The following is a 23,789-nucleotide window of genomic DNA, read 5'->3' as shown; positions in this document are numbered from 1 at the left end:
CTCGTCAACCTTTGCAGCTCGGACTGCTACACTGTAATATTTCTCGTTAAAGATATTCTTGAATTCTTCCCAGGTCATAACTGCCACGTTCCTTCTCTGAACCACAACGTCCCACCAGATGCGGGCATCCTCTCTGAACATATAACTAGCACAGGCAACCCTCTCGTTTCCCTCAACCCTCATGAAATCTAGGATAGAGGAAACCATATTCATCCACTGCTCTGCCCGCAGTGGGTCTGGTCCACCCTGAAAGGTAGGAGGATGCTGCTTTCTGAATCTTTCATACAGAGGTTCCCACCTATTCTCAACCACAGGCTTAACCGGCACTGGCGCTGCACCCTGCTGAATTGGCAGCCCAGTGACCTGTGGAGGGGCCTGCTGCCTCAACTGACGTAGTTCTTCCTCTGTTCTTTGTAATCTCGCTTCCATTTCAGTAAACATTTCTTGCCAATTCTATGGGGCAGGTGGAGGGTCCTGACCCTAATTGTCATCCTCGGCCCGACTGCCGCGGAGTCTAGATGATTGCCGAGGCATCATAACTATATGCCTGCAATCAATGACACCGCTCATCAGGCATGATAACAAAGTCCAATACCACCTCCCAATCACAACAGCCAACCATGAACAACAATCCAGATAACATACAGATAGCACATAACACACATCGGGCCATGCCCTGGCATCATGCATATGTTAACTCATTCGTCGTGCTCTATATGAAATAAGCAGGCAAACAAGGCATTCAAACACATATTCAAGCATATTATTCAACCATACCAACCAACCTTGAGTCGAGCTTGTCACTGACTGCGAGCGTACATGTTCGGTCAATCTCCAGAACTAATAAACCTTGGATCGCTCTGATACCAAGTTGTAATGCCCTACCTCCTTAGAGTCGTTACTAAGTGAGTTTAAAACGTGCATTTAACTCGCTAATTGAGGTTTTAAGGTAAATGTGTAATTAAATCATAAATAGGGACATAAACTTTGAAAATAATTCCATTTACTGAAATTCATAAGACAATTAACATTTGGGATACCAAAAGACTGTTTACAAATATTTCCAACTCAAAATATATTTTAAGTCGACTAAACAACAAAATAGGGTTCTTTACAATCAACTGCCAAAAATACCCCTGGCCGTGGCAGCCAGGCAGACCAGACATGTACGCGTCACGTCACGCTCTCCATACTCATGGTCGGTTGACTTTCTCCTTGCCCTTACCTGAACCACAGAGCACTCGTGAGCCAAAGCCCAATAAGAAAACTCCACACAAAACAGATAACATACGCATATGAACCATTTAGCATATAACCAGTTTGTCCATAAACTAAACACATACGGCCATGCCGTCTCAGGCGCTTTACCAGGCCCTGAGTCGCAGTCTACACCGTAAGGATATCCCAGGTATCCTTTAGGGTCTTACCCTGGCAACTCGCACTCCGCGTGCTAAACATTGCTCCTGGCCCCTTGCCGTTCTTGGCCTTCGCCATTCCCGGCCTTCGCTGTTCCCGGCCCTAGCCGATCATTCACATATATGCATACACAGCATAATCTAAACATAACTTAAACATAAACTACATAATCAATGGGATACACCCAACGCATAATCATATAGGGTCGTGCCCTGCAACACAACTGTGGGGCCTCGCCCTGCTCTATGGGTACAGCAGTTCTCTTACCTGTGTCCCGAGCTTCTTGAGCACTGAACCCTTGAGCACGGTCCTCTAATCCGAGCCTCTCCGAGAACCTCAAGTAGAAATTCTCCCCTGAGCCTTCTCCAAATCCAACTCCAAGCAAATCCCTCTTATTCCCAAACTGAACCTAGGCAAGCTTTGAGCCTGGGTCAATCTCCCAATTCCTAGCCTTGAATCCCTTGAACTCTAGCCTAGAATCCTTCAAAACCAGTCACCTTAGAGAGGGAGAAAGAGAGCATCGATAGAGAGAGGCAGAGAGATTAGGTTCCCTTTTTGTTCTTCTGTCTTCTTTTGCTAGCTAATTCTAGAGTCCTAGCCCCCAAATTGAGCATATCCATCTGCCTAAAATGACCTCAATACCCTTTAAGCTAACTTAAGTTCTCAAACCTTTCCAAGGGCAATTTTGTCTTTTTGACACACCCCGCTAAATCCTCAAGTGTACCCTAAAATCCCCATTTAATCCCGACATGTCTAAACTATTGCTATTGCTAATAACTATTCAATAATTCCCGATCACCTAATAATATTTCCAAAATACCCCTAGGCTCCTCTCGAGCCGGGTATTTGACCCCGTTGTGACTTTCTAGTTAAACGGCTCCCTAGGACCGTCTCGGAACGTGCATCACAAATAATTCACAATTATATCAACAATATTACATATATTACATTTATGCCCTCAACGGGCTAAGATTACCAATTTTCCCCTCACAATCAAACGGGGCCCACATGTATATTTAATCACCTAAACATGCACTCTAATCACATATTCATTAAATTCACATAAATTAACATAGTATAACAATTATTGCCCTCTAGGCACACTAATCAAGGCTCCAAGCCTTATTAGCAAATTTGGGTCGCTACATGACGTGTTTTTCGTATTCCCTGTGTGGCGATATATCGCCCCTATAACTGCGATATATCGGCATACGCTGAAATACTATACACGTAATTGCACTTTTTCATCTTAATTTGAATTGGGTAAACTGCTTTGACTGAGTCATAATACGTTTTTAAAGCTGCTGGCAGGTCCTAGGGTTTTTAAGTATTTCTCTTATAAAATTATTCATCAAAAATACTTGATTCCTTAATAAACATGCACACGACAAGTGTCATGATCTTATTAGTTCTATCTAAACCTTATAGTATAATAAATGACATCTTTATAATCAGCTATATTAATAAAACCTTATGCTATAATTAATATTCTTAAACTATATGTTAAACTTATAAAATCTAAGTGTTGCTATGAGTGTTCAACTAAGTCCCAGCTTTAACCAAAATCCACAGTAATAAACATACTATAACTACTACTAGCTATTACTACTGCTACTACTAGCTAAGTAAAAATCTGGGACTCTACAGCAAAGCTTATATATTATTAGACCTGGAGTCTAATGTAATAATTGAATCAAGAGAGGTTGAGTTCTTTGAGAACATGTCATGTGACAATAAGTTTGAACCAACTCAAACTAGAGAGCCTCAAGAGGAGACTCCTAGAATAGTTGGTGAGCAACCACAATTTCCTAAAGGGAGCCAAAGTCTCAAAGATTTGAGATCAAGTGAGATTGTTCTCAAATAAAGACACAATACCTTATTGAAGGTAATAATGAGGAAGTTACTTGGAAACATCCAATAGTACTTCAAATAGAAGATGATCCCAAAACTTTAAGAGAAGCAATGTCCTCTAGAGACTCCACTTTTTGGAATGATGCAATTAATGATGAAATGAATTCAATTATGTCTAACCACACCTGGGAATTGGTTGACCTTTTAAAGGGGTCTAAACCAATTGGGTGCAAATTGGTATTTAGAAAGAAATATCACATCGATGGCACCTTACAAACCTTCAAGGCTAGGTTAGTAGTCAAATGATTCAAACAAAGGGAGGGAATAAATTACTTTGACACATATGCACCGGTAGTAAGAACTATTTCTATAAGACTTTTGTTTTCCTTATCATCTATATATATAACATTTATGTTCACCAAATGGATGTCAAAACAACATTCCTAAATGGGGACCTCGAGGAGGAGATCTATATGGAAGGGTTTTGTTCTTCAAGGAAATGAACATAAAGTATGTAGACTTGTCAAATCATTATATAGTTTGAAACAAGCTCCAAAACAATGGCATGAGAAGTTTGATAAAATCATTGTTTCTGATGGATTTAGACACAACAATGCAGGCAAGTGCTTATACTCTAAGACTTGCGGTGACTATGTCATACTAGTGTGTCTATATGTAGATGATATGTTTATTTTGAGTAATGACATGAAAGGAATAATAGAAACAAAGATGTTTCTATCTTCTAACTTTAAAATGAAAGACCTTGGAGAGGTGGATACCATTCTAGGTATCAAAGTTAGAAGGAATAGTGGGGTGATACCATTCTAGGTGGATACCATGATTGGTTAAATACAAAAGATAACTGTTAAAATACAAGCTAGGTATAAACACTTAGTGAATTTCACATAGTGAATGTGAAATTTGAGTTTCAATTGTAGGCACTTTAAAAAAATGTTTTTGGGTCAAAAGTGATCCATGGAGATCTCTAAAGGTCCCCAAAAAAGTTTGGTAGAATTTGGAGAATTTTAGGACCTTTGGAGGGGTCCATAATCAGAGAGGGTGGTGATGTGTCACCACCCAAGTGGCGTAACATCGCTTGGTGCTTAGGGTTTCAAAAAAACCTAGCCGGTGATGCATCACTTGCATGTAGGCGACATATCACCTGGCAGGTGATACATCGCTTGCATGTACTGGAGTCCATACAAGTTACGCAAAATGCTCTAAATGACGTGTTTTACAAGTTTAATCCTATTGGTTAGACCTAATGATGTTGCATACTTTATATAATGGTCAAAATAGAGTTTTGGAAGATTTGATCACTCTCTCCAACCTCTCTCTCTCTCTCTCCCTCTCTCTCTCTAGCTCCAAGAATCTCAAGTTTTCTCCAAGAACTCATAAAGAAAGTGATTGACTTTGTGAGTTTAAGGCTTTTTCAATCTCAATCATCATTTCCTCCTAGAAAAGGCATCAAGCATCAATGATGGCTAGGAAATAGAGTATTAGGATAACGTTAAGAAACGTGTATAAGCCTTGGATTTGTGGTTTTGTTTTTTGTTCTAAGGATTTGCTCAAAGTGGTGGTTCTACAAGGGTTTTTGAAGGTTCATCAATGTTGAAGAAGATCATTCACCAACTTGAGTTTGCATAATTTTTCTCAATCTTTATTTGGTCTCTGTCAATCCAATTTTTGTGTAGATTCAAAATTTTGAGGTGTGGTTATCTCAGTCTCCCCCAACAGAGGTTTCCAGGCTATGCCGATCTAAGCGTTGAAACGCTCGAGCTATGATTTGTAGTACCTAAAGGTATGGCTACACGATCTCATTGATGTCTCCTCGACACGCGTTTGATCCAAGATACCCATTTTAGAACGTGTACCTCGTTCTTGAAATATGGATAACATTATTAAATGCTTGCCAGCTGTACCGCGAACCAAAAATACGCCAGCTCGTATTTTTTTAGGTACAACAATATATATGTGTATATTAATATGATATATTTCACGTTAATTAAATTCAAATTAAACGCATAATTTGAATTTTAAATTAATCAAAATTTAATATTCGACATGGTATGTTTGGATATCAAGGTAATATGACTATTTAAAATTGATAGTATTTAATAATTACATACAATTTTATGAGAATTTGAGAGTATTAGGGCACTTCAATCACCTTAAATTACATGGTTTTTCATGTAATTACTTGTTAAACAAACATGTCAAATCTAATAACTATCTCAAATTACACTCAATTTCAATTACAAGTGGCTTTGATACTAAAAGATTTTAGAGAAATTTGCCACAAGTGGCTTTAATACTAATAGAATTTAGAAAAATTTGCGGTGAAAATCAATAAGTAGTCTAAAAAGGTTGCACGTGTGACATGTTACACTTCAATCACTACGTTAGTTTTTTCGGTTCGGCTTGGCAGGCAAGCTACCTTGATCCGTCTTTGGCTTCGATTCGTTATGCTCAGCAGCTCCAACAAGCCCTAAAGTCTCTTGCTGCCTAAAACTCTGCCAAGAAAGCGCTGCTTTACAAAAGACACATTTTACACTAATTTAATAAAAAATAATATAAAAATTTTAACATGAAAAAATTATTTAATTTTAATTAAACTAAGCTTTATTATTTAATTTTACTTAAATTAAGCTAATTAAAATTAAATAATTTTTTCATGTTAAAAATTCTAAATTCTTTTTTATTTTTATGACAAATTTCAAATAATTTTTCAAAATTAGACATGTATTTTTTTTTAGATTTTTATTAAATAATTAAAATTAAGACAAAATAGGTGTAAAATATGACTTGTGCAACAAAAAAAATATTACTTAGTGTCTTAAGTCCAACATTTCAAAATACATACTTACTTTTGCACAAAATAAACTACTTAGTGATTTAAGTGCAACTTTTTAGACTACTTACTGAAACTAAAAAAACTATTTCGTGATTTATGTGCAATTTTTTATACTACTTACTAATTTTGGCTGCAAATTTTCCTAGATTTTAAAAGAACTAATTAATACTCTTGATGGAAATGGGTATTGTTATAGAAACAAAATAAAAAATTTGAGTGGAACTATTTAAAATGTATGCAATTTAAAGTGATTAGTCAAAAAAAAAATTGTCATATTGCTCTATATAATTCAATAAAATATATATTCATTAATGGTTTAATCAATTATAAGTAAAGTTCACATTTGTTAGAGTCAACAATCTTTGACCAGAGATAAAAATCTGATAAAAACTAAGGTAAATGCCAAAAGCTAACGTGGTCAAAACAAAGGGAACACAAGGAGACTATTCTCCACTCTTTTTAGCATTCTCATTTTAGTTTCATGATAAGTGTCATATTTTAAGCAATATTAATTTGTTCTTAATAATTAGACATAGTAGTATAATTTTATTACACTTATGCCACTCTAACTAAATTACTACACTAATTTTTTCACTTATTAGAGAATAAAAATTAAAAATAAAATTAGTTAATTTTTTAAAATATATATATTTAGAAGTTTTTTTTTTTTTTGAGATTTTCATTTTGTATATACGGTAATAGATTACTTATTTTTGGCAATACTACGGTAATTAAAATTTTTATTCATTAATATATTACTTTAGTATTTTATTTCAAAAATACAATTTGCAAGTCCAAACAATCGGTCTCCCACTCTCCCTTCTAAACATCTCCACCTCTCTCTCATCTACACGATCTCATTTTTCTCCTCTACCAGCTCCGGTGACAGCCATTGCCAGAGCAGTAAACCTTCGAAAAGCAACCAACCAATTTCTCCCGTCAAATCCAAGTCACCATATTAACCTAGGCCACATTGAAAATTCAAAAAACCAACAAAATCTCAGCAAAATCTACAATTAGGTTGAAATCCTATTGACCCAACCACTTAAATCTATGCAACTTTTAGGTAAGTTCTAAGATTATTCACTTATAATATGATTTTAATCTCTGAATATTATGCATGTTACTTATGGGTTGCTCTGAATATTGTACATGTTGCTGCATATGTTGCTTCCTAGTTGCTGAATGAGTTATAAATGTTACTGAAAAGCTTGCTTAAGAGTTACTATATTTGTTGTATATGTTGTTGATTGATTAAATTGAATCTAAATGGGTTGCTTTAAATTCTTAGGTTGATGAAATAATATTCATAAAACAAGCAATTGGAAGAAGATGTGAGAACAAGCAATTACCAAGTTCTTAGGATTTAAGGAGGAGTGATTGAAATGAAGTAAATATGATTTTATACTTTGTTTAGATCTACTAGTAGCTTTAATTTCTCTATTATTACTTTTGTTGCTCTATTTTTTTGTTGGGTGTTTGAAAGGTTGCTCTAAATATTGTACATGTTGTTTATGAGTTGCTTATGTTACTTATAATGATTTGAGTTGTTGAACAAGTTGTTTCCTAGTTGTTTAAAGTGTTAAAAAGGTTGTTGAAGAGCTTGCTTGGGAGTAGTGTTGTAGTTGCTGAATAGGTTGCTTAAATGTCTCTTTAAATTTTTTTTATAGGTGTTATGGGTTTCTTTAAGGTTGCTACTAATTAGGTTATAATAATGATGGTGGGTTGCTGCATAAGTTGCTTTATAGTTCATTAAGTAGTTGTAAAAGTTGTTTTATATGCTCATAATAAAGGTTATAGGTTGTGAATAGGTTGCTTCCTAGTTGCTTAAGGGGTTATAATGGTTGCTGAAGAGTTTGCTTAAGAGTTTCTCTATTTGTTGTATATGTTGTTGATTGATTTGGTTGAATCTGATTGGGTTGCTTTAAATCCTTAGGTCGTTGCAATAATATTCATAAAGCAAGCAATTGGAAGGTGTTAGAACAAGCAATTACCAAGTTGTTGGGATTTAAGGAGGAGTGATTGAAAGGAGGTAAATATGATTTTATACTTTGCTTAGATATGTTGGTAGCTTTAATTTCTCTATTATTACTTTTTGAGTTGCTGAATAGGTTGCTTCCTAGTTGCTTAAGAGTTAAACGGGTTGCTGAAGAGCTTGCTTGAGAGTAGTATTGTAGTTGATGAATAGGGTTCTTAAATGTCTCTCTATATGTTGCTTATAGGGATTATGAGTTTCTTTAAGGGTTGCTAAAAATTAGGTTATAAATACAGATGGTGGGTTGCTGCATATGTTGCTTATACTCAATATAATATGTTGAGGTTTTTTGAATAGGTTGCTCATTAGTTGCTTAAGGGGTTATAAAGGTTGCTGAAGAAGTTGTTTAATAGTTTCTTTATTTGTTGTACATGTTCCTTATGTGTTGCTAAAGTAATAGTAAAGATTGTTATATATATTGCTTGTAATGATTGATACTTGCTGAATAGGTTGCTTAAAGGTCTCTTTATATGTTGCTTGCGGGGATTATGAGTTTCTTTAAGGGTTTCTAATAATTAGTTGCTTAAGTTGTTGTTTATGTTGATTATAATGATTGTGAATCGTTGAATTGGTTACTTTACTTAATGATTGCTTAAGGGTTGATCATGAATGTTTTCTTAACACGTTGTTGTATAAGATCGTTGTATATGTTGCTTATAATGATTGGTAGTTGTTGAACAGGTTGCTTAAGAAGTTGTAATGGTTGTTGTATATGTTGCTTATAATGATTGGTAGTTGTTGAATAGGTTTCTTAAGAGTTGTTTAAGTAGTTGTAACGATTGATGTATATGTTTCTTATAATTATTAGTAGTTGTTGAATAGGTTGCCTAAGAGTTGCTATATATGTTGCTTATATGATTGGTAGTTGTTAAATAGGTTGCTTAAGATTTTATTTATTTGTTGCTTAAATTGCTTATGGGATGCTTAAAATTTGGTGATAATAATGATTGTGAGCTGTTGAATAAGTTGATTAGGGTTTAACATGATTCTTAAATATATATGCTTCCTTAACATGTTGCCTTATAAGTTTCTTTACATGTTGCTTAAAGGGTTAGACTTTTACTATGGTTAAATAATGAAATTACTTTAGTTGTTTTTATAAGATTGATTATGTTTCTAAACACAGTGATTTACTTGATTTGCCATGTTAATAACAGAATATATACTTGATTCAACGGGTTTCAAATGGATCAACTTCCTTGTGCCCACACAATTGTTGTTTTTAAAGAAATGAATCAAGATCTTTATCAATATTGTTCTCCATATTACACAAAGGAAGTCATGGTTGCAACTTACAAAGACATTATATACCATCTTGGCAATGAAGACACTTAGAAAATACGTGAACATATCAAAGTTGTGAAAGTACACCCCAGAAGGAAAAATAAGAGTAGGTAGACCAAAGAAAAGAAGATGCAAAGCGACATAGGAGAGAAACAAAAAACCAAAAAAGATGCGAGAATTGCGGTCAAAGTGGACATAACAGAAAGACTTGCAGAAACCTTCGACAGAAAGATTAGATGTTGACTTACAAAATCATACATTATTGCTTCATTATTTTTCAAAACAATATGAAAAGTTCAATTGTTTGATCTATATAATAGTTTTGGTTCATTTCCTTTATGTTTTACTTTAAAATTACTAATAATTTCTTTAATATATATAAATGTTATTTACTCTATAACTTTATTGTTCATTAAATTCCTTAACATGTTGCTTAGGTTGCTTTTGGGTTGTTGTACATGTAGGCATAGAGAGTTGCTCATAAGCATTATATGTTACTTTTGTGGATTATGAGTTTCCTTAAGGGTTGCTAAATTTTTTGTTATAATAAAGATTGTGGGTTGCTGAATAGGTTGCTTAAGGATTGTTTAAATAATTGTAAAGGTTGTATATGCTGATATAAAGATTGTGGGTTGCTGAATGCTTAAGGGTTGCTTAAAAAAGTTGATTTATATGCTGTTTTTGGGGATTATAAGTTGCATGTTCTTGAATAGGCTGATTAAGAATTGCTTAAAAGTATTGCTTTAAATGTTGGCTAAGGTTGCTTAGGAATTTTGAAGGTTGCATATAATGTTATTTTATAGGTTGCTTAAGAGTTTTCATAGTTTTTTGACAAGTTATTTTTCATGTTGTTTATAATAATTGTGGATTGCTTAAAAGTTTAATGAAATACTTACAAGGAGTTGCTTATGGTTTGTTTAAATGTCTTTATATGTTGCTTTTAAATTTTCATGTGGAAATTATCAAAGAAAGACATTAAATTATAAAATAATTACAACAAAAAATTAATAATAAATAAATAAAAAAAGAATAATATGAATAACTATATGAAAACTAAACATTCAACAATAAGCTTAATAAATTGGGTATGAAAAGTAACTCTTAAGTACAACCAATAAGGATTTTGTCTTGGCAACAACAACTACATTAATAATACTTTCCCGTTGTCTTATTGGTTATGCCTTGCTAGCTGTCTAATCACGACAAGCATACTATCGTGCACTCTCATATCCACATTATTGTTTTCCCATTGCATATGAGTACAGTAAATAAGCATACTTTTGGAGGATAGTGAGAATTTGTGAATGTTTGATTGTAGAAGAAATTTTTGAAGAACAATGATTATCTAAATGAATTAGGAAATTCATACCCTACAAAACATAGTAAAAGAACACACCAAATTAAATAGCAAAATACAAATATTAATATTAATAAATTAAGTCACAATTAGCAACCCATAAAGAAACATGTTAATTAACCATTGAAACCACAAAAGCAACCCACAGCAAGTTATTAAGCAACACACACAACAACCAATTAAGCAACCGTCGAAACTTCTAATCAACCTATAATATGCATTAACAATATATAAAACAACATGGTAAGCAACTTTATAACTAAGCAACCCATAAAGAAACATTGTAAGAAACTCACACAGAAACCAATCAAGCAACCCTTGAAACAATATAGTAACCCTAGGTAGCAACATATAAAACAACCCTATAAACTCCTAAGCAACCCATAAACAACATGGTAAAAAACTCACACAAAACCCTCTTAAGCAACACCTGAAACAATACAACAACCCTTTATAACAACATAGAAAGTAACTCACACAACAACTAGTTAAGCAACCAAAACAACAACCATTTAAACAACCCTTGAAACAATACAACAACCCTTTCTATGTTTTTGTTGTAGATAAATTTTCCTCCATGACCACAACCTGCTACCAGGGGTTGCTCAAATCCTGCATATTGACATATTCACATATCATATCAGTAACCATTAAGGTGATTTTATTTGTATAATAGATAATTATGAGTCTTATCTTCTATGCAATTAGTTAAAAGCCAGTAATACTGTTAGAATTGGTAAAATGCTCAAAGGACACTAACGGCTATTATTGGACATCATAACAGAATTTTTTAAATTTCTGTTATGACAGTTGGTATGCGGGCTTAGGGAGCTACACTAGTTGTTCACCTCTATGTATATAAGTCTCAAATTTCAATTCATTTAATACATACTATTCCATACAAATTTTAATAGAGAGAGAAGCCTAGCAAGAACTTATGTACAACTGTTGAGAGATGATTCTTGGAGCAAGACTCCATTGATGTACAGAATTGAGAACTCAAGTTAATAAAGAGATTACATAGCCCTTGTGGCTGGTTTGGCCGTGGAGTAGACTGGTGTCTAGCCAACACTCACTTGAACCACGTATGTGCATTGTGTTCTTTATGTTTTTCATTCTATTTTGGTATTGATTCCTTGATTAAAACCAGTTTGTGTTTATGCTTGATAATTGATATTTGATCAATTGTTTTCTGGTTTGTTGTGTGTTTTTGTTCTTGTTTGAGGTTGTGCTTTCAACAAGTGGCATCAGAGCCAGGTTCGAGGGCCATCAAGAACAACATCAAGGTTTCAAGAAAGATCAAGATTTGATCTCAAATGGCTTCCGCACGATTTTAAGTGGATAAGTTCACAGGAGCTAATGACTTTAGCTTATGGAGAATCAAAAGGAAGGCTTTACTTGTTCATCAGGGGATTTCAGAAGCTATTGATAGAGAAGAGCTTAAGTTTCTTGGAGATGAAGGAAATTGAATCAAAGACACATAGTGCTATACTTCTCAGTCTTGGAGATGAGGTCTTGAGAGAAGTGTTGAGTGAAGACACTGCTGTTGGTCTATGGGAGAAATTGTCAGGCATCTACATGAAGAAATCACTTGCAAATAAACTCTATCTCAAGAAGAAACTTTACACTCTCAAGATGGATGAAAGCAAGGAACTCAGAAAACACTTAGATGAATTCAACAAGATTATCTTGGATCTCAACAATATCGGGGTCAAGATTGATGATGGGGATCAAGGTATTCTTTTACTCAGTTCATTACCAAAAGTTTATGAACATTTTGTGGATACTATATTGTATGGAAAGGTGTAACGACCTAAATTTGCTAATAAGGCTTGGAGCCTTGATTAGTGTGCCTGGAGGGCAATAATTGTTATATTGCATTAATTTATGTGAATTTAATGAATATGTGGTTAGTATGCATGTTTAGGTGAAATAAATATGCATGTGGACCCCGTTTGTATGATAGGGGTAAATTGGTAATTTTAGCCCGCTGAGGGCATATATGTGATAATTGTATTATGTGATTTGTACCACGTGAGAGTGGTGTTATTATTGTGATGCACGTGCCAAGACAGTCCTGGAGAGCTAGTTAACTCAAAAGTCACAACGGGATTTTATACCCGGCTCGGGAGGAGCCTAGGGGTATTTCGGGGATTTTGTAACTTAGTTCTTGAGAGATTATGGTAACTGGTAATATGGTAACTTATGTAACTGTTAGTAACCATAGAGAGTAACAGGTTTAGATGGAGAAATGGTAGAATTGTAATGGATAGGAAATGACAAGTAAGCCCTTGAGGTTTAGTTAGGAAAGGATAGGTAAGGAGGGGTAAAATGGTCATTTGGCAAGGGGTTTAGACAAATTGCAGCTGGGTTATATGGGGTACTCGGTTTAGGCTTGTCATTGTTTGGTTTTGATAAAATTAGAAGAGAAGAAAAGAAAAAAAACTAGAAGAAGAAAAGCTAGGGCAAGAAGAAGAAGAAGAGGAGAAGGAGCTAAAATTTGGAGACTTGGAGATGAATCAAGGAAGCAAAGGGTGAATTCTCCACTTAAGGTAAGGATTCTATGCAATTTTAAGATTTGTTTCTATTGTGGTTTAGGAAATTTGAAGCATGGGTTAAGTTTTTCAAGCTTTGGTTTATGGGTTTGGTTTATGGGTTTAAATTTCTGAAGTTGAAATCAAATGGGTGGATTTTGAGTGTGATTGTGTTATTGAGCTGGGTTATGATGTTTATGGGTTGTTGAATGGTCTATTTGGAGTTTTAAATTGATCTTGGGGTTTAGGTAATTGTTTGGGATGATTTGGAGGGGTTTTAGCTCGGGAAAAATGCAAGAGAAAAGCCAGATTTCTGGGTTCGCGAAGGAGCGCCGCGGCCCTGTTCTTGGGCGCCGCGGCGCGAGGCTGTTTACAGTCAGGGGAAATTTCTGACTTCTCTGGGCGCCGTGGCCCTTGCGGGTAGCGCTGCGGCGCTACGCCTTTTTCAGGATGGGAAATTTTGCAATTTTGGGCATTTGTTCCGGCGGCTCGGGGGATGTTTCCAATGAATTGTTTTAGGAATTTGGGAGTCCCGAAAGTACGGGATTGGTCCCGGGAGGTGGTTTTGGGTTGGTTAGTATTAAAAGTGTTTTATGTGTGTTGTGACTAGGATTTCGGTGAGGCTCGTGCTAGAGGACCGTGCTCGTGACTTTGGTGCACTGTGAAGCTCGGGATACAGGTAAGAAAACTGTAGCACCCGTAGGCAGGGCTTGGACCCATAGTATTAATGCAGGGCGCGGCCCTAAACTGTATTATATGTTATGGTATAGTTTTGATTGAATTGATATACGTTTGAATGTCATTTGAATTATACTATATGTGATTATATTAGCGAGAACGGCAAAGGTGCCGAGAACGGCTAATGAGCCGAGAACGGCAAGGAAGCCGAGAACGGCAGTGGGGCCGGAAGTAACACTTAGCACATGGGATGCTTATAGTCAGGGTAGGACCCAGTGGATAAATGGGATATCCTTACGGTGAGGACCGAAACCCCAGGCTTTGGTAAGGCTTCTGGGGCGGCATGGCCGTGTTTGCTTAGTTGATGGCTGACCTGTTTATCTGTGGATTACTGGATATGTTAACTGTTTAATTTGCACACGTCATGAACTGTATGAGTTTTCTTGCTGGGCTTCGGCTCACGGGTGCTCTGTGTTGCAGGTAAGGGCATAGAATGAGTCAACCAGCCATGAGTACGGAGAGCATGAAGCGACGCGTACATGTTTGGCCTGCCCGACTGCTTTGGTTGGGGGTATTTACGAAAAATGGCTGTAATAATCTGTGATTTTAATAACTTATCAACTGTAAACTTATTTTAAGTTGTAAATAGTTTTCAAACCTTATTTTGGGATCCCAGATGTTATATACTTGAAGTTTTCAATAAAGTATAGCATTTTTTTAAAAGATTATAGCCTTAACTTTTGCTTAGTCACACTTTGGTTTTAAAAACCTCGGTAACGAGTTCTTTGCACTAAGTTTCTTTTAAAAACTCACTTGGTAACGGCTCTAAGGGAGTAGGGCGTTACAAAAGGACACCTTGACTATGTCAAGGGTGAAAGCTGCTTTGAATTCTAAGGAGATACAAAAGAAATCTGAGGAAAAGGGTGAGAATAATGGTGAAGGCTTGTATGCACGAGGCAGATCAAAGAACAGGGATTCAAGATCTAGTGGGAACAAGTCTAACAATGGCAACTACAAAGGCAACAACAACAGTAAGAACAGTCATCATGGACAGAGGTCTAAATCGAAATCAAAGGCTGGAAAACAGTGCTACTACTGCAAGAAAGAGGGTCACTTCAGAGATGAGTGCAAGGCTTTGCAGGCAAAGTTGAAAAGAGACAAAGGGAAAGAAAGAGGACATGCTAGTGTTGCATCAGATGGCTATGACTCAGCTGATGTTCTAGTAGTCTCAAGTCAAGAAACTGACCAAGAATGGATTCTTGACTCAGGTTGTTCATTCCACATGACACTTCACAGGGAATTCTTTTGTGAATTCAAGGATCTGACAGGTGGTTCAGTTCTGCTAGGAGACAACAAAGCTTGTAGGGTTGAGGGCATAGGGTCAGTTGTGATCAAAATGCATGATGGTGTGCCAAGGACCGTGACAAATGTGAGGTATGTCCCTGCACTCAAGAGAAATCTGTTATCTGTTGGGGAATTGACTTCTAAAGGTTGCTCTATCAAGAGAGAAAGTTCACTCAAGGTTCTTAAGGGCTCTATGGTTGTCATGAAGGGTGAACTCAAGAATGACATTTATGTTCTGGTTGGGAAGACAGACAGCAGCAAGTCTGCTAACGCTACTGAAGGTAGTGTGAATACTGCAGTTGGGAGAGCTGGTGTTGACAACACCAAGCTATGGCACATGAGACTAGGTCATGTCAGTGAGAGAGGCTTGGTTGAGCTGAATAAACAAGGTCTCTTGAAAGAGAAACTAGATGGCAAACAAAATTTCTGTGAAGAGTGTGTCATGGGGAAGAGCTGCAGGGTCAAGTTTTCTGTTGGAATGCACACCACTAAAGAACCATTGGCTTATGTGCATTCCGATCTGTGGGAGGCTTCAAGAGTTCAATCACTAGGTGGTGCCAATTACTTCTTAAGCATTGTGGATGACTACTCAAGAAAAGTTTGGGTGTTCTTATTGAAGACAAAAGATGAGGCTTTTGAAATTTTTGTCAAATGGAAGAAACTAGTTGAGACTCAAACAGGCAAGAAAGTTAGAAAACTGAGAACAGACAATGGCCTTGAATTTTGCTCAGGGTTATTCAATGCTTATTGTGACAAGAAGGGTATTGTCAGGCACAAAACAGTTCCTAAAACCCCTCAGCAAAATGGCCTTGCTAAAAGGATGAATAGGACATTGATTGAAAGAGTTAGGTGCATGCTCAAAGAAGCAAATTTGGAGAGAAAATACTGGGGTGAAGCCGTAAAGACAGCATGTTATCTCATAAACAGGTGTCCATCCACAGCAATCAACTTGAAAACCCCACAAGAACTATGGACAGGAAGTGCACCTAAGTTAGATCACTTGAGAGTCTTTGGTTTTCTTGCCTATGTTCATATAAGGCAAGACAAACTCCAACCAAGAGCCCTGAAATGCATGTTCTTGGGGTATCCAGATGGTGTTAAAGGATACATATTGTGGTGTTTAGAAGAGGGACACAAGAAATGCATCATAAGCAGAGATGTGGTATTCTAGGAAGATCAGATGGCTGTGACACAGTTAGACACATTAGTTATGATCAAGACAAGTGATATTAATACACAAAGAAACTCTCCAGTTCAGGTTGACGGTAGCACAGCATCAGGTCATTCAGAAAGCTTGGAAGATGAAGACCAGGTTGCTTCAGGTGAAGACACAACTCAGACTGAGCTTGACAGTTACCAATTGGCCAGGGATAGGGCTAGGAGAGAAATAAGACCCCCTAACAGACTTGGATATGCTGATTACACAGCATTTGCATTGAACACTGCAGAAGAAATTGTAGATGTTGAACCAGCAACCTACCAAGAAGCCATGAATAGTAGTGATAGTGACGAATGAACAAGTCTATCAATGAAGAGATGACATCATTAATCAAAAACAAGACATGGATAACAGTTAAGAAACCTCCTGGACAAAAGTTGATAGGCTGCAAGTGGATATTCAGGCACAAGGAGGGCTTACCAAGTGAACCAATCAGATACAAGGCAAGATTAGTTGCCAAGGGATTCAACCAGAGAGAAGGTATAGATTTTTCAGATATTTTCTCACCAGTTGTGAAACAAACATCCATTCGAGTAATAATGGCCAAAGTGGCCAAATATGATCTAGAAATAGATCAAATGGATGTGAAGAGAGCCTTCTTGCATGGAAGACTTGAGGAGAAAATTTACATGGTTGAACCAGAAGGGTTCAAAAGTAGCAGCCCCAACCAGGTCTGCCTACTACAGAAATCTTTGTATGGCCTCAAGCAAGCACCAAGGCAATGAAATCTGAGATTCAATGAGTTCATGACTCACATAGGCTATACAAAGAGCAGCTATGATCCATGTGTCTACTATAACAGCACCCTATACCTTCTGTTATACGTAGATGACATTCTGATCATAGGCAAAGACAGATCAGAGATTGATAGACTCAAAGGTCAGTTGGGATCAGAATTTGAGATGAAGGATCTAGGTGTTTCTAAGAGAATTCTAGGAATTGACACTACAAGATCAAGACCAAAGAACTTGTTCTTATCTCAGAAAAACTATCTTGAAAAAGTATTGAGCAAGTTCAACATGACAGAAGTGAAACCTATTACTACACCTCTAGCACCCCACTTCAAGCTGTCACAGCAGCAGGCACCCAATTCAGAGGAAGACAGAGAAGAAATGGACAAGATACCCTATGTTTCATGTGTTGGAAGCTTAATGTACTCTATGGTTTGCACAAGACCAGATTTAGCCTATGCACTAAGTGTTGTTAGTAGATTCATTTCAGATCCTGGGATTGAGCATTGGAAGGCATTGAAATGGATCAGAGGTATGTCAAAGGTACCCTGGACCTTTGTAACGCCCTACTTCCTTAGAGCCGTTACTAAGTGAGTTTTAAAACAAAATAATGTGCAATGAACTCGCTAACCGAGGTTTTTAAAACAAAAGTGTGACTAAGCAAAAGTTAAGGCTGTAATCTTTAAAAATGCGTTGTTTCTTTGAAAACTTCTAGTATTTAACATTTGGGATCCCAAAATAGGGTTTGAAAACTATTTACAACATAAAATAATTTTACAGTCGATTAATTATCAAAATCACAGATTATTACAGCCATTTCTCAAATAAACCCCCAACCAAAGCAGTCGGGCAAGCCAAACATGTACGCGTCGCTTCATGCTCTCCGTACTCATGGCTGGTCGACTCAATCTTTGCCCTTACCTACAACACAGAGCACCCGTGAGCCGAAGCCCAGCAAGAAAACTCATGCAGTTCATAACATATGCAAATTATACAATTAATCATATCAGATAGTCCACAGATAAACGGGTTAACCAATAGACTTAAGCGACCCGGCCATGCCGCCCCAGAAGCCTTACCAAAGCCTGGGTTCTCGGTCCTTATCGTAAGGATATCACATGTATCCATGGGGTCCCACCCTGACTACAAGCACTTCACGTGCTAAGTGGTACTTCTGGCCCCACTGCCGTTCTCGGCCTTTCGCCGTTCTCGGCTCCATTGCCGTTCTCGGCTCCTCGCCGTTTCATTCAACTATAATCACAGATAGTCTAACTCAAATAACATTTGAACATATATTAATACAATCAAGTCTGCACCCTAACATGTAATGCAATATAGGGCCGTGCCCTGCAATCACACCATGGGCCCATGCCCTGTCCTATGGGTGCTATAGTTTTCTTACCTGTCAATTTGATAGCTTTCAACACTTGACTCCTTGAGCACGATCCCACTCGAGCCTTAGCGCACACCTAAGCACAAACATAGGTCAAAGTCAACACCAAACCTCGAGTCCAAAACCTCGCCTCGGGACCAATCCCGAGCCCCCCGGGAAGTCCTAGATCCACAAAACAAGGTAGTGGAATCGAACCCCGAACCCTAGGTCAAAATCCCTCACAAATAACCCAAAAACCCCTTTCTGGGCACAGGGTAGCGCTACAGCGCTCAAAAGAGAGCGCTATAGCGCTACAAGCAGAATCAGCACCACCCCAGAAACAGGGCCTAGCGCTACAACGCCCAAAGACTAGCGCTGTAGCGCTAGTTGCAGGCAGGCAACTCTCAACTTCTTTTTCTGCGATTTCTTTGAGCCAATCTCAACCCAAACTTCCCCAAATCTTTACCAAACTCAAAATAAAGCTTATAAACACTCTCCACTCATCCCAAGCATCCCCAAATCTCAAAACCCAAGCTCATGCATCCCAAATCTCAAGATTCACCATAGATGAACCCTAAACCCAGAAATTCAGTCAAACAACAAAGTTAAAGGCTTAGAATTCATACCGTTGATGCAATTTTGACCTTGATTCATTTCCTAGACCTCCTTAGCTTGCTCTTCCTCAAGGCTTGCCCAGAAATTCCCTAAAGTTCCCATCAACTCAGCTCAAAACACAGCTCAAACCAGCCAAACCCTTAAAACTGAAATTTCTAAAAACTTACCTCAAAAGTTGATGTGTTCTTACTAATCCTTGCCAAATCTTCAAGTATAACCTTAAGATCCTTGATGTTCAGCCTATCCTAGCTCCCCACTGAGCTTTGCTCCAAGAAAAATGGAGAGAAATTGTGCAAGAATGCACAAACCACCCCTTTTGGAAAAACCCCTCTGTTTTCTCTCTTTTCTTTTCCTTCCTTTTTCTTTCTTTTCCACAGCCATATAACTCTCTCTATCAATCCCACTAAGTATATAAAGCCTCAATCAATCTATCTCTAAAAAGCCAATTGACCAAAATGCCCTCCCTATTAACTCTAAACCTTTTTGTCCACGTAGGGCCATTTTAGTCATTTTACCCAATTCCCGCTAATCCTCAAGTGTCTCTAATATTTTCCCGCTTGCTTCCCAATACCTGATAAATCACCAAATATGTATTCCTCATTATCAAAATTAACCTGAATATACTCATCAGATTCCTATTTATACCCCAGGCTCGCCCCGAGCCGGGTATAAATTCTCGCCTGGACTTTTCCGCTAAACTGCTCTCTGGGATCGTCTCGAGTCACAAATCACAGATACATCCACATCACAATGTGGTCTCGACATTCATCACATATCAATACAGTTATGCCCAAAATGGTCAAAATTACAATTATGCCCTTCTAACACAATCAGGGCCTACATGCATACTAATACACATAGCCATGCATCTCAAATAGTCAAATAGTCATATAACATGCTTTAAATCATAACCATGCATTTTACTCATTAATGTCACACATAAATCCCAATATGCCCTCCAGGCACACTAATCAAGGCCCTTAAGCCTTATTAGCGAATTTGGGTCGTTACAACCTTGGACTAATGTATAGTGCAGACGCAGAATTCAGAACAGAGATAGAGGGGTATGTGGATTCAGATTATGCAGAAAGTTTGGACACAAGATCACGGACAGGTTATGCATTTACAGCATTGGGTGGATGCATTAGCTGGAAATCTAACCTTCAAAAGGTAGTGGCATTGTCAAGCACAGAGGCTGAATATATGGCTGCTACAAAGGCAATTAAAGAAGCCATATGGTTGAGAGGTTTCACAAGTGAATTGGGGTACAATTCAGAAGACATCACTGTGCTATGTGACAATCAAAGTGCTTTGCACTTAATGAAGAATCCTATGTTTCATGAGAAGTCTAAACACATAGACATCAAACTTCATTTTATCAGAGATGTCATTGGAATAAATGAAGTTCAACTCAAGAAGGTGGGAACAAAAGATAATGCAGCAGACATGTTAACTAAATATGTCCCCTTCAGCAAGTTTAGACACTGTCTAAGCTTGCTCAACATACTTAGTTGCTGATTTGCCAAATAAAACCAGCGCTTGCTCAACATACTTAGTTGCTGATTTGCCAAATAAAACCAGCTCAAGGTACTGATCTCGAGCATGTTACCAAGGTGAATGATTGTTAGAATCGGTAAAATGCTCAAAGGACACTAACGACTATTATTGGACATCATAACGGAATTTTTCAAATTTCTGTTATGACAATTGGTACTCGGGTTTAGGGAGCTACACTAGTTGTTCACCCCTATGTATATAAGTCTCAAATTTCCACTCATTTAATACATACTATTCCATACTAACTGTAATAGAGAGACTAACTAGAGAGAGAAGCCTAGCAAGAACTTATGTACCACTGTTGAGAGATGATTCTTTGAGCAAGACTCCATTGACGTACAGAATTGAGAACTCAAGTTAATAAAGAGATTACATAACCCTTATGGCTGGTTTGGTCGTGGAGTAGAGTGGTGTCTAGCCAACACTCACTTGAACCACGTATGTGCATTGTGTTCTTTATGTTTTTCATTCTGTTTTGGTATTGATTCCTTGATTAAAACCAGTTTGTGTTTATGCTTGATAATTGATATTTGATCAATTGTTTTTTGATTTGTTGTGTGTTTTTGTACTTGTTTGAGGTTGTGCTTTCAACAAATACATTACAAAAAGTATCTCAAATTGATTGTCTGAACCGGGACAACATATTGTTTTAATGGATGAACAAGAAATTAAAACAAAGAAATCTACTATCGTTTTCTTGTCTTTATATATTTTTTCTATGCAGCCAAGACAACAATAAGTATGCTTCCTAGGAATGAAGTCATAATTGAGGAAAGTTATAGGCCATTCTCTTTGGGTCAAAAAAGGTTAAGGTAATGCTATTAATGACATTGCAAATGAACACTTTCAAAAACTGAACTACAAAAACATACCATCAAAAGAAAAGAGTAAATAAATTTCTCTCAACCATGTTACCAAAATAAAACTGCCCAAACAAGTTCATAAATCCAGTCACATAAACAATCTCGCAACCCATAAAGCAACATCTTAAGAATTGTTGAAACTACAAAGTAACCCACACAAGAACATGTTTAGCAACTGTTTGAACTAGTAAGTAACCCATAAAGCAACATGGTAAGAAACCCTTGAAACTTTAAATCAACCCTATATGTCAACATTTAAAACAACTCATAATCATCATAAACAATATATAAAACAACCCTTACAACTTTAGAGCAATCCCATATAGCAACTTATAAAGCAACATAAGCAACACAAAAGACCTTAAGCACAAAAATAGATAATAAACAAGCAACCTAATCAGCTCGACCAAAGAATAAAAAGAACACTATAACATAACCTCAACAATCAGTATTAAAGTTTAATTAAATTATTTTAAGGAAAAAAAATAAACTAAAAGAAATTGAAAATGTACCTCAGGAGGGTAATGTGAAGGTTCCTCAATAGTTAGTTGAGTCTATTTAGATATTTTGGCTTTCTTAGCTTCATGTTCGCTACTAGAGTATATTTTCTCCCCTCTTGCTTCAAGAAGAACTGAAGTTTTCTATTTATATTTAGAATGAGGAGAATTATTGTAGATGGAGCATATCTTGAAGAAAACCGTGTACGAACCATGTTTGTAGATCCTATGCTACAATCTGTATTTAACCAATGCTCAAAAATAAAAACATTTCACAAAAGTAAACAAGATAATGCAATTATATAATAGAAACATTCAACAATTGCTTAATTACCCCTTCCAAAAATCATCAAAAGCAAATAGAGAGACTTGAAATATTAATCAATATCATTATATATATGTGCATGTTTATTGTTCCCTATCTAGCTAATTGAGCCAAAGTACTACCAACGCTTTTCTCTTTTCCTGTAACGTCCAAAATTTTCTAACAAGGCTTAGGGCCTTTATTAGGGGGTTAGGATGTTGTTTACCGAGATTTTCGGAAACTATACTAATGAATATTAGCTAAGACTACTGATATGGAATTTAAAGGATCAACACAGGATTTTTTACGTGGTTGGGGTGTTAATTAGCCTTAGTCCACGAGTCAGTTGTATTAGAGCTTGGAAAGCCTTTTACAATGGAGTTTCTCTCTATATTTTGATAGGGTAACTGTATATGAGTCGAAGAGAGAGACTTTTTCTAGTGTTCTACTGCCCGTATTTATAGGCTCATGGGAACACTGGTTCTGGGCCGGGTCTGGCCCGGGCCCATCAGAGATATGGATACTCTTGGCCTCTCTAGTGGAAGCCCAACACAAAAGATAAAACATACACAAAATCCAGACCAGTTAAGGCCCAGTAAGGTGGCCCAAGAACTATATTTCGCCCGACAAAACGGTACTTTTGGTCTGGACACTTCGAGTTACGAGGCAGATTCAGGGGACAAGACCAGTCAGAGTACTTGGCAGTGCAGATCTGAAACAACGCGCGTGCAATCCCGAGGTGGCCTTTTCCGCAGGTGAAAAGTAGGGACAACATCCACGCGGAGTGGGGCGGCTTCAGGGTCCTGGACACTTTTCCCACCAACTGGGGACGACGTGATCTGGATTTGTTTACCTTTGTCCCTCTTCATTTACCACAGGCCCGAACCGTTACCAGGCTCCAGGACCAGGCACGTATACCGCCGGGGGGTCCGAGCTGCCTGCATGTCTCTCGGATGACTATCCCGGATAACCATACCGGACCCCCGTCTGGCCCAGAATTGCACTAGGCCCGTGCCCCCCTGGACATTCCCGTACCAAGAGGCCTTGGGCCGGGCCCACATTTTGAATGCCCTGACCATGGGCCTGGACGGTCGTTCCGGGGCCACGCAGGAAATGGGGATAACATTTACCCCCCAAGCCTTCGCCTAGGCCCGCCAGGAGGAGGCTTGCATTGCTCCCGGATGCTTGCACAGTTGTCTTCCCAGTTCCTGCTTCGGATCGTGGATCTGTGATTGAGGGCAGTGATGCTGGCCGTATGCTGGGCCCGAACGGTTTACC

The 23,789-nt window shown here is 37.4% G+C and overlaps 1 long non-coding RNA gene across 1 annotated transcript; it reads right to left on the bottom strand.

Moving 5' to 3' along the window:
- Positions 1 to 11,094: 11,094 nt before the first annotated feature.
- Positions 11,095 to 22,429, bottom strand: LOC133821490 (uncharacterized). Its single transcript, XR_009887620.1, has 2 exons — positions 22,223 to 22,429; positions 11,095 to 11,409 (listed from the first exon to the last, which is right to left on the bottom strand). It is a non-coding gene; the product is annotated as an uncharacterized LOC133821490 (long non-coding RNA).
- Positions 22,430 to 23,789: the final 1,360 nt, after the last annotated feature.

The sequence above is a fragment of the Humulus lupulus genome, chromosome 3 (genome assembly GCF_963169125.1).
Source record: "Humulus lupulus chromosome 3, drHumLupu1.1, whole genome shotgun sequence".
NCBI lineage: Eukaryota > Viridiplantae > Streptophyta > Magnoliopsida > Rosales > Cannabaceae > Humulus > Humulus lupulus.
Note: the sequence above shows the minus strand (reverse complement) of the source record. Positions and strands in the feature narration are given on the sequence as shown.